The 12,208-nt window shown below is 51.1% G+C and overlaps 1 pseudogene; it reads right to left on the bottom strand.

Moving 5' to 3' along the window:
• Window positions 1-6,420: 6,420 nt before the first annotated feature.
• LOC139052985 (uncharacterized) lies at window positions 6,421-11,908 on the bottom strand (annotated as a pseudogene).
• Between the last annotated feature and the right edge of the window lie 300 nt (window positions 11,909-12,208).

Here is a 12,208-nt window from a genome sequence, read left to right as displayed (position 1 = left end):
AGCGCAGTGCAGCTCTTGCGCGGTCTGGTGCGAATGAACTGGCATGGACTGACAGAATCCACTGTCCAAATAAAACAAACCATTCTGGGGGCCGTTGAGCATGCTGACGCAGTGTGATTTCTGCACAGTGCTCTAAATGTCGAAGTGAAAAAATGAAAAAAAAGCGTGGATAAAAGACAGGAGTAAGAATGACTCCCTTGCAGTGTAGATTGAGCTGTGCCGCTTTGCACTTTCCGTTGCGCTTCAACTGGTATGGACCGGGAGAATCTGACTGTCCATTTAAAACAAAGCATTGCGAGGACTTTTGACCATGCTGATGCAATGTGATCTCTGCACAGTCCCCTATATGTCAACTTGATAAAATCAACAAGGCGAGGGTAAACGAAGAGACTAACAATGACTCCCATGAGGTGCGACTAGAGCAGCACGGCTCTGCACTGTCTGGTGTGGCTTACCTGGCATGCACCGGGGGAATCTCACTGTGCACTTAAAACAAATGATTGTGAAGGCTGTTGCCGATGCTGACACAATGTGATTTCTGCCCAGTGCTCTAAACGTCAAACTGAAGTAATTAAAAAAAGGCATGGATAAACTACAGGAGTCACAATGACTCCCTTGTGGTGCGGCTATCGCAGTGCGGCTCTTGCGTGGTCTTGTGTGCCTCAACTGGCATGGACCGGCGCAATCATCATCAGCATCAGCCTGGTTACGCCTACTGCAGGGCAAAGGCCTCTCCCATACATCTCCAACAACCCCGATCATGTACTATGTGTGGCCATGTCGTCCCTGCAAACTTCTTAATCTCATGCGTCCGCCTAACTTTCTGCCGCCCTCTGCTAAGCTTCCCTTCCCTTGGAATCCATTCCGTAACCCTCAATGACCATCGGTTATCTTCCCTCCTCATTGCGTATCCTGCCCATGCCCATTTCTTTTTCTTGATTTCAACTAAGATGTCATTAACTCGCGTTTGTTCCCTCACCCAATCTGCTCTTTTCTTATCCTTGAACGTTACACCTATCATTCTTCTTTCCATAGCTCGTTGCGTCGTCCTCAATTTGAGCAGAACCCTTTTCGTAAGCCTCCAGGTTTTTGCCCCATAGGTGAGTACTGGTAAGACACAGGTATTATATACTTTCCTCTTGAGGGGATAATGGCAACCTGCTAATCATCATCTGAGAATGCCTGCCAAACGCACCCCAGCCCATTCTTGTTCTTCTGAATATTTCTGTCTCATGATCCGCATCCGCTGTCACTACCTGCCCTAAGTTGATGTATTCCCTTACGACTTCCAGTGCCTCGCTGCCAATTGTAAATTGCTGTTTTCTTCCGAGACTGTTAAGCATTACTTTAGTTTCCTGCAGATTACTTTTTAGACCCACTCTTCTGCTTTGTCTCTCCAGGTCAGTGAACATGCATTGCAATTGGTCCCCTGAGGTACTAATGAAGGCAATGTCATCAGCGAATCGCGAGTTACTAAGCTATTCTCGATTAACTTTTATCCCCAATTCTTCCCAATCCATGTCTCTGAATACCTCCTGTAAAATAAAATACCCAAATAAAACAAAGCATTTTGGGGGCCGTTGACCATGCTGACGCAGTGTGATTTCTGCACAGTGCTCTAAATGTCAACGCGACAAAATGAAAAAAAGCGTGGATAAACGACATGAGTAATGACTCCCTAGCAGTGTGCATTCAGCTGTGCCGCTTTGCACTTTCCGTTGTGCTTCAACTGGTATAGACCGGGGGAATCCTGCTGTCCATTTAAAACAAAGCATTGCGGGGACTTTTGACCATGCTGACGCAATGTGATTTCTGCCCAGTCCCCTATATGTCAACTTGATAAAATGCGACAAGGCGTGGGTAAACGAAGAGACTAACTATGACTCCCATGAGGTGCGACTAGAGGAGCACGGCTTTGCACTGTCTGGTGTGGATTACCTGGCATGCACCGGGGGAATCTCACTGTGCAATTAAAACAAATAATTGTGAAGGCTGTTGCCGATGCTGACACAATGTGATTTCTGCCCACTGCTATTTAATGTCAACGTGAAGAAATGCAAGAAGGTGTGTGTAAGCGGTGAGAGTAACAATGACTCCCTTGAGGTGCGCCTAGAGCAGTGCGGCTCTTGCGCAGTCTGCTGCACTCCAACTGGCATAGATCGGGGGAATCCGACTGTCAATTTATAACAAATGATTGCGAGGGCCGTTCACCATGCTTACGCAATGTGATTTCTGCCCAGTGCTGTAAACGTCAAAGTGAAGTAATTAAAAAAAAGGACGGATAAACGACAGGAGTAACCATGACTCCCTTGTGGAGCGGCTATCGCAGTGCGGCTCTTGCGTGGTCTTGTGTGCCTCAACTGGCATGGACCGGCGGAATCAGCATCAGCCTGGTTACGCCTACTGCAGGGCAGGGGCCTCTCCCATACATCTCCAACAACCCCGATCATGTACTAAGTGTGGCCATGTCGTCCCTGCAAACTTCTTAATCTCATGCGCCCGCCTAACTTTCTGCCGCCCTCTGCTAAGCTTCCCTTCCCTTGGAATCCATTCCGTAACCCTTAATGACCATTGGTTATCTTCCCTCCTCATTTCGTGTCCTGCCCATGCCCATTTCTTTTTCTTGATTTCAACTAAGACATCATTAACTCGCGTTTGTTCCCTCACCCAATCTGCTCTTTTCTTATCCTTTAACATTACACCTATCATTCTTCTTTCCATAGCTCGTTGCGTCGTCCTCAATTTGAGCAGAACCATTTTCGTAAGCCTCCAGGTTTCTGCCCCATAGTTGAGTACTGGTAAGACACAGGTATTATATACTTTCCTCTTGAGGGGATAATGGCAACCTGCTAATCATCATCTGAGAATGCCTGCCAAACACACCCCAGCCCATTCTTGTTCTTCTGAATATTTCTGTCTCATGATCCGCATCCGCTGTCACTACCTGCCCTAAGTTGATGTATTCCCTTACGACTTCTAGTGCCTCGCTGCCAATTGTAATTGCTGTTTTCTTCCGAGACTGTTAAGCATTACTTTAGTTTCCTGCAGATTAATTTTTAGACCCACTCTTCTGCTTTGCCTATCCAGGTCAGTGAACATGCATTGCAATTGGTCCCCTGAGGTACTGAGGAAGGCAATGTCATCAGCGAATCGCGAGTTACTAAGCTATTCTCGATTAACTTTTATCCCCAATTCTTCCCAATCCATGTCTCTGAATACCTCCTGTAAAATAAAATGCCCAAATAAAACAAAGCATTTTGGGGGCCGTTGACCGTGCTGACGCAGTGTGATTTCTGCCCAGTCCCCTATATGTCAACTTGATAAAATGCAACAAGGCGTGGGTAAACGAAGAGACTAACAATGACTCCCATGAGGTGCGACTAGAGCAGCACGGTTCTGCACTGTCTGGTGTGGTTTACCTGGCATGCATCGCGGGAATCTCACTGTGCACTTAAAACAAATGATTGTGAAGGCTGTTGCCGATGCTGACACTATGTGATTTCTGCCCAGTGCTATTTAATGTCAACGTGAAGAAATGCAAGAAGGCGTGCGTAAGCGAAGAGAGTAACAGTGACTCCCTCGTGGTGCGACTAGAGCAGTGCGGCTCTTGCGCAGTCTGCTGCACTCCAACTGGCATAGATCGGGGGAATCCGACTGTCCATTTAAAACAAATGATTCGAGGGCCGTTCACCATGCTGACGCAATGTGATTTCTGCCTAGTGCTCTAAACGGCAAAGTGATGAAATAAAGAAATGCCTGGATAAAGGACAGGTGTAAGAGTGACTCCTGTGAGGTGCGGCTGGAGCAGTGCAGCTCTTGCACGGTATGGTACGCCTCAACTGGCATGGACCGGCGGAATTCACTGTCCAAATGAAACAAAGCATTCTGGGGGCCAGTGCTCTAAAGGTCAACGTGAAGAAATGCAAAAAGGTGGGTATAAAGGACAGGAGTAAGAATGACTCCCGTGCAGAGTTTATTGAGCAGTTTCGCTTTGTGCTATCCATTGTGCTTCATTTGGTATGGACCGGTGGAATCCAACTGTCCATTAAAACAAAGCTTTGCGAAGACTTTTGATCATGCTGACGTAATGTGACTTCTGCCCAGCGCTCTAAATGTCAACGTGAAGAAATGCAACAAGGCATGGCTACACAAAGCGAGTAACAATGGCTCTCTTGAGGGGCGGCTAGAGCAGTGCGGCGCTTGCGCTGCTTGGTGCGCTTCAACTGGCATGGACCGGGAGAATCCGACTCTCCAAATAAAACAATGCATTTTGAGGGCCGTTGACCATGCTGACGCAATGTGATTTCTGCCCAGGTCTGTAAATGTCAACGTGAAGAAATGAAAAAAAGGCGTGGTTAAACGACAGGAGTAACTATGACACCCTTTAGGTGCGGCTAGCGCAGTACAGCTCTTGCGCGGTCTGGTGCGAATGAACTGGCATGGACTGACAGAATCCACTGTCCAAATAAAACAAACCATTGTGGGGGCCGTTGAGCATGCTGACGCAGTGTGATTTCTGCACAGTGCTCTAAATGTCGAAGTGAAAAAATGAAAAAAAAGCGTGGATAAAAGGCAGGAGTAAGAATGACTCCCTTGCAGTCTGGATTGAGCTGTGCCCCTTTGCACTTTCCGTTGCGCTTCAACTGGTATGGACCGGGAGAATCTGACTGTCCATTGAAAACAAAGCATTGCGAGGACTTTTGACCATGCTGATGCAATGTGATCTCTGCCCAGTCCCCTATATGTCAACTTGATAAAATCAACAAGGTGTGGGTAAACGAAGAGACTAACAATGACTCCCATGAGGTGCGACTAGAGCAGCACGGCTCTGCACTGTCTGGTGTGGCTTACCTGGCATGCACGGGGGGAATCTCACTGTGCACTTAAAACAAATGATTGTGAAGGCTGTTGCCGATGCTGACACAATGTGATTTCTGCCCAGTGCTATTTAATGTCAACGTGAAGAAATGCAAGAAGGTGTGTGTAAGCTATGAGAGTAACAATGACTCCCTTGAGGTGCGACTAGAACAGTGCAGCTTTTGCAGTCTGCTGCACTCCAGCTGGCATAGATCGGGGGAATCCGACTGTCCATTTAAAACAAATGATTGCGAGGGCCGTCGACCATGCTGACGCAATGTGATTTCTGCCCAGTGCTCTAAACGTCAAACTGAAGTAAATAAAAAAAGGCATGGATAAACTACAGGAGTCACAATGACTCCCTTGTGGTGCGGCTATCGCAGTGCGGCTCTTGCGTGGTCTTGTGTGCCTCAACTGGCATGGACCGGCGGAATCATCATCAGCATCAGCCTGGTTACGCCTACTGCAGGGCAAAGGCCTCTCCCGTACATCTCCAACAACCCCGATCATGTACTATGTGTGGCCATGTCGTCCCTGCAAACTTCTTAATCTCGTGCGCCCGCCTAACTTTCTGCCGCCCTCTGCTAAGCTTCCCTTCCCTTGGAATCCATTCCGTAACCCTTAATGACCATCGGTTATCTTCCCTCCTCATTTCGTATCCTGCCCATGCCCATTTCTTTTTCTTGATTTCAACTAAGATGTCATTAACTCGCGTTTGTTCCCTCACCCAATCTGCTCTTTTCTTATCCTTTAACGTTACACCTATCATTCTTCTTTCCATAGCTCGTTGCGGCGTCCTCAATTTGAGCAGAACCCATTTCGTAAGCCTCCAGGTTTCTGCCCCATAGGTGAGTACTGGTAAGACACAGGTATTATATACTTTCCTCTTGAGGGGATAATGGCAACCTGCTAATCATCATCTGAGAATGCCTGCCAAACGCACCCCAGCCCATTCTTGTTCTTCTGAATATTTCTGTCTCATGATCCGCATCCGCTGTCACTACCTGCCCTAAGTTGATGTAATCCCTTACGACTTCTAGTGCCTCGCTGCCAATTGTAAATTGCTGTTTTCTTCCGAGACTGTTAAGAATTACTTTAGTTTCCTGCAGATTAATTTTCAGACCCACTCTTCTGCTTTGCCTATCCAGGTCAGTGAACATGCATTGCAATTGGTCCCCTGAGGTACTAAGGAAGGCAATGTCATCAGCGAATCGCGAGTTACTAAGCTATTCTCGATTAACTTTTATCCCCAAATCTTCCCAATTCATGTCTCTGAATACCTCCTGTAAAATAAAATGCCCAAATAAAACAAAGCATTTTGGGGGCCGTTGACCATGCTGACGCAATGTGATTTCTACCCAGGTCTGTAAATGTCAACGTGCAGAAATGAAAAAAAGGCGTGGTTAAACGACAGGAGTAAGAATGACTCCCTTGCTGTGTGGATTCAGGAGTGGCGCTTTATGCTATCTGTTGTGCATCAACTGGCATGGACCGGGGGAATCCGACTGTCCATTTAAAACAAAGCATTGCGGGGACTTTTGACCATGCTGAGAGAGAGAGAGAGAGAGACAACTTCATGTAGTCGCCTGCAGAACGACACCACGACTAAATGGCGCCGTGACGCGGGCCCTGACGTCTTCTCAGCGGGTGGTCTCTACTCAACTCCAGCGCGTGTTACTCCCGCGGTTGGTCGCCCTGGGGGGCAACGTTCCGTCGGTTTCGCTCGGCCTTTGTCTTTCAAGAGCCGCCGAGACCTGCTGGACGGCCCAGGTTTGGCTTTCGTGGTCGTAGCATTCCGCCGCAGCCGCGAGTCGCGGAGGAATCGCTGTACTTGTCGAAGCCTCATTGGGAAACTTGGTGCAATCCCATAGGATGTGCGTCAGGGTGGCCCTCTCCCGCTGGCACACGCGGCACACATCACTCACATATAATTTAGGGTATAGATGAGTCATTAATACTGGGGTGGATAAAGAACCAGTTTGTAATTGTCTGAACAGCACCGCCTCCGCTCGGCTCAGCCCCGGGTGCGGGGGTGGGAAAGTCCTTCGAGCCAGGCGGTGGAACTGGGTAAGTTCGTTGAACGTCGTCATGCGGTCCTTGGCACTACACCACGTTGGACGGTCGGTTGCAGCGGCGCGGTTGGTTAGCGCTCGCGCCACTGCGTGTGCCGTCTCGTTGTGGTTATCGTGCTTCTCGGACGCATCGTTGCCCGCGTGCGCCGGGAACCACTTGATTCTAACACACCGATTCTGTCGTTGCAGGTCAGCCGAGCACAGAACGCGCACAGCCTCACCACACACTTTGCCCTTTGCATAATTCCGCACTGCACTTCGGGAATCGCACAACACCGTCTGGCACCCGGGGTCGGCAATGGCCAGGGCAATGGCCACCTCCTCCGCCTGACACGCCTCGCGGACCCGTAAGCTCGCCGCTGCCCTCGTCGCGCCGGACGAAGCCTCGATGACGGTAGCTACGAACGCCGCGCAGTCTCCCTGGTATTCTGCCGCATCTACGAACCTTGCGTGCTCGTCCTTGGCGTGAAAGTCGATGAGGGCCTTGGCCCTCGCCGCTCTTCTCTCCTTGTTGTACTCCGGGTTCATGTTTCTCGGGATGAGGTCCACCCGAATCCGGCGCCGGGTTCCGTCCGGGACAGAAACGTCGCTACTCGCCGCTTTCGCTCCGGGCGTGAAGCCCAAGTATTGAAGTGTGCGCCTGCCGGCTTCGGTCATAGAGAGCCGCTCCAGCTGGGCGGTCCGTTGCGCTTCCGCAATTTCGTCGAGGGTATTGTGTACCCCCAGGCTCAGGAGCTTGTTGGTGCTCGTACACTCGAATAGTCCGAGCGCCGCCTTGTAAGCTCGGCGTATCAGGGCGTCGATTTTATTCCTTTCACATTGCATCCAGTTGTGGAAGGCTGCAACGTAGGTGACGTGGCTGATTACGAAGGAGTGCACAAGCCGAGTCAAGCTTTCCTCCTTCATCCCGGCCTTGCGGTTGGCGACCCGTCTGATGAGACGTATTGCGTTGGTAATCTTGGCTGTAAGGCGGGAAATAGTCTCGCCGTTGCCTCGTCGCTTGTCTATGATCATGCCGAGCACCCGGATTTTGTCGACCTCCGGGATCACGTGGCCGTTCCTCGTCACGATCTTGATGGCCTCGTAATCCCTCGCTTCGCTCTTCTTACGTCTGACGTATTTCGGTGGCAACACCAGCAGTTCTGACTTGCTCGGTGAGCAGATCAAACCGCAACCGTTCAGCTGGTCTTCAATCGCATCGACGGCTTCTTGCAGCGTGCTCTCAATGTGACCATCGCTGCCTCCCGGAACCCACAGCGTGATGTCATCGGCGTAGATGGTGTGCCGGACGCCCTCGACGCGAGAGAGTCGCTTGGCCACCCCGATCATGACGAGGTTGAATAACAACGGCGAGATGACCGAGCCTTGGGGGGTCCCGACACTGCCGAGCCTCTTCTCTTGGAGCCGTAGATCGCCGGCGCAGAGCTCGGTAGTCCGTCCCGTCAGAAAGTCCTTGATATAATTGTATGTTCTTGCGCCCATGTTGAGTCTGGACACCTGGGCTAGGATTGCAGAGTGCTTCACCTTGTCGAAGGCGCTCTGCAGGTCCAGCCCCAGAATGGCCTTGTTGTCTTTCGTTAGGGTATCTTCGTCAATTATATCTTTCTTCAACAGAATCATCGCGTCTTGGGTGCCGAGGGAACGCCGAAACCCGATGATCGTGGTGGGGTATAGTCCCGACTCCTCCAGGTAATCCTGCCACCTACACATGAGGACGTGCTCCAACACCTTGCCCACGCAGGACGTGAGCGAGATGGGCCGGAGGTTGTCCGTGTTCGGCGGCTTGCCTGGTTTGGGGATGAGTATGGTCTTGGCACTCTTCCACTGCTGGGGCAGTGACCCCGCACTCCAGCACTTGTTGTAGTAACCGGTGAGGTTTTCGATGGCCACATCGCTGAGGTTCTTGAGCGCTCTGTTCGAGATGTGATCCGGGCCGGCCGCTGACTTGCTGTTTAGTTCGTGCAGGGCCGCTCGCACCTCCTCGACGCTGATGTCGCGGTCAAGCTTCTCGTTGGCTTGACCGCCGTACTCAGGATGCCTTTCCGTGGGTGTAACCGGAAGATACTTGCTGTTTATGCGTCTGATTACTTCAGTTTCCCCGTTTTCCTTGACTGCTCTGTGAATGATCTTTGCGAGGCGGTCGCGTTGGTGGGACTTTGTTTTAGTCTCGTCGAGCAGATGCCGTATCAAGTTCCAGGTTTGCCGCTATGCATCTGCCCGTCCGCAGCATTACAGATTTCGTTCCATTGTTGCGTGCAGAGCAGCCGACAATGTACTTCGATGGCGCGATTCAGCTCCGCCACCTTCTTCCTTAGGCGCCGATTTAGTCGTTGCTTCTTCCACCTGTTTAGGATAGATTGCTTTGCTTCGAATAAGTGCGCGAGGCGGCTGTCAACCTTGTCGACCTGCTCATCCGTTTCTATGATTTTGGTCGCCTCCTTGACCTTCCCCGCGATGTGAGCTGACCATTCTTCTATGTTATTGATTTCCTCCATCTCCGTTGGTAACAGGCTACGGAAGGCATCCCAATCCGTAAAATAATGTTTTCTGGTGTCCTCCGAGGCCTTGACCTCTTCCGGTATGATGACCTCTACGATGTAGTGGTCGCTGCCGAGCTCTGACCCCGTGTTGCGCCAGGAGATATTCCCCTTCTCGTCGTTCTTCACGAACGTGAGGTCCGGCGTCGTATCCCTGGACACAGAGTTCCCAATCCTTGTAGGATCAGTCGGGTCTGTGATGAGGGTGAAGCCCAGGTCTAATGTGTCTTGGAACAGGTCTCGCCCCTTGGCCAATTGCTTGTTATATCCCCATGCCGGGTGTGCCGCGTTGAAGTCCCCGCAGGCGACGAGCCTGTGAGTTCCCGCCACGGTGCTGGCTCTGTGAAGGAGCGTCTTGAATTTTTGCTTCCAGTGTGAAGGGCTACTGTAGACGTTAAGCAGAAAGGTGCTGTTCTTTTGTTTCTTGCCCGTAACGACCTCGATGAGAGTGTATTCAATTTTACTATTGTGCAACTCGTGCTCAATGAAGGTGAGTCCCTTGCGAACCAATGTGCATATCCCTCTGCCTCCGCTGACCTTTGGAGACTTGGCGTATACGCGATTACCGGGTAGCGACACTGTATCAGTGCGAGTCTCTTGTATCATGATTATATCAGGCTTGTTTGCTACTTGTGTTATGTGTTGCTGCAAGACTGCCTTCTTGCTAGCGAAACCGTTACAGTTCCAGTGCCAGGTCACGAGACCCTTCACTGCTGTAGTTGTTGTTGTTGCTGGAGCGGCCATGATTGTTGCTGATTGTACTGCCGCGTTATTTGCTGTATTGCATTCGTTAAATGCTGACACGTCCGCTCGATGGCGGCGAACCTGTCGTTAATCATCGTGGTGAATGTTGTCTTAATATAATCTTCGAGCCCATCGAGGTGTTCCTCGATTTGGTCGACCTTGTCTTTCAGGTTGTCTACCCGGTCGTTGAGCTTGCGCTCCTTCAGGTTCTCGATCGCTCGTCTCTTGGGTGCCGGTTCCTTCTCAGCGGATGTTGATGGTAAAGCGCTGCTGATGCTGGGTGTTGGCTCACATGATACCGCTTGGGGCGTTTCGTTATTGGTGGAACGGGTCGTGAGAAGCTTCTTGATTTCCATGATCTCGTTTGCCATCTTGCTAATAGTGGCCTCTTGCCTACTGACTTTCGTCTCGAGCTCGTTGTTTTTGCGCCTGAGTGCCTCGTTGTCTTCCTGCAACATCCTCATCGCCTCGTCTTCCCTCGTCTTGCTCTTGTTGTTGCCATCGACGGTCTTGCTGGTGCTAATGGTCGTTGCGGTGGTCGTTGCGGTATTGGAGGTGGTGGTGGTGGAACCCCCCTGTGCTTTCTTGGCACCGTGCCTTGCTGCATCGGCCCAGCTCACGCGGTCACGTGACTGCGATCGCTTACGGCTAAGGCTACGCTGTCTACTCTCGCTGGCCCTGCGCTTCGAGACGGAACGTGACGCTCGGCGACCAGCTGGGCCGGCAGGTGTTGCGGTTGCTGACATCAGCGATGGAAATTCCTCAGCTCTGAGAGATGTTCGTTGTTGCTGCTGCGCTTGTTGTTCGGCCATCTTGCGCTCCCATTGTCTCCTTGTAACTACGTATGGGACCTTGAACCTATTCTTGCAAACCTTGTCACCGGTCAGATGTGGCCCTCCGCACAATCGGCAAGTGGGGGTACAACTATGGTCTTCCTTGGGGTCAACGGCCCCGCAAGCAAAGCAAGCCCTCACGTGAGGGTTTGGACAAACGTCGCGGCGGTGGCCCACCTTTCCGCACTGCTTACATACATCGAATTGTTTTCGATATAGGCTGCACTTGGTGAGAACGGGACCATAGCACACGTAATTCGGGACCTTCAGGCCCTTGAAAGCCACGATGACTGTGGTCGAGCTACCAATCCTCTTCGCGCCAAGTGCCAAGGGATTTCTCGAGTTTACAATGTTCCGGTCGATTGCGTCCGTGGAGTCCTCTATTGGGATACCTCTAATAATGCCTTTAACGGTGCCATATGGCGCGGTTTGATATGCGCCAACCACGTGTTCCTTGCCACCAATGCAGATCGATTTTATTTCGGCGTAACGTGAAGCACGTATATCGTCGGGGGTACTCACCACCATGATGTTTTGTTGCAAGTTGGGGCAGAAGGTGTCCGCTGCTCCGTCCTCCCTTGATACGTTCGCCGCCGTCATGATGGCTGATGCCACGGTGGCGGTCTGGGTCCTCGCGATGTTAAGGCCTCCCCGAGGCCGCACTATCACCTTGGTCTCCTCCCTCGGTAGCGCGTCCGGCATCCTTGCTGCCCTCGTCACCGAAGCTTTCACGTTCCTGGCAAAGTTCTTCGTCGTAGGTCTTGACTGGTGAGCGGCAGTCCCCTGGCTGGCCAAGGTCTTCCGAGGAATTCAACGACAATGCAGACTGGTCGCATGTAGGCCGGCGTATAAAGACCATGACCATGCTGACGCAATGTGATTTCTGCCCAGTCCCCTATATGTCAACTTGATAAAATCAACAAGGCGTGGGTAAACGAAGAGACTAACAATGACTCCCATGAGGTGCGACTAGAGCAGCACAGCTTTGCACTGTCTGGTGTGGTTTACCTGTCATGCACCGGGGGAATCTCACTGTGCACTTAAAACAAATGATTGTGAAGGCTGTTGCCGATGCTGACACAATGTGATTTCTGCCCAGTGCTATTTAATGTCAACGTGAAGAAATGCAAGAAGGTGTGTATGCGATGAGAGTAACAATGACTCC

Source organism: Dermacentor albipictus, unplaced genomic scaffold, assembly GCF_038994185.2.
Source record: "Dermacentor albipictus isolate Rhodes 1998 colony unplaced genomic scaffold, USDA_Dalb.pri_finalv2 scaffold_49, whole genome shotgun sequence".
NCBI lineage: Eukaryota > Metazoa > Arthropoda > Arachnida > Ixodida > Ixodidae > Dermacentor > Dermacentor albipictus.
Note: the sequence above shows the minus strand (reverse complement) of the source record. Positions and strands in the feature narration are given on the sequence as shown.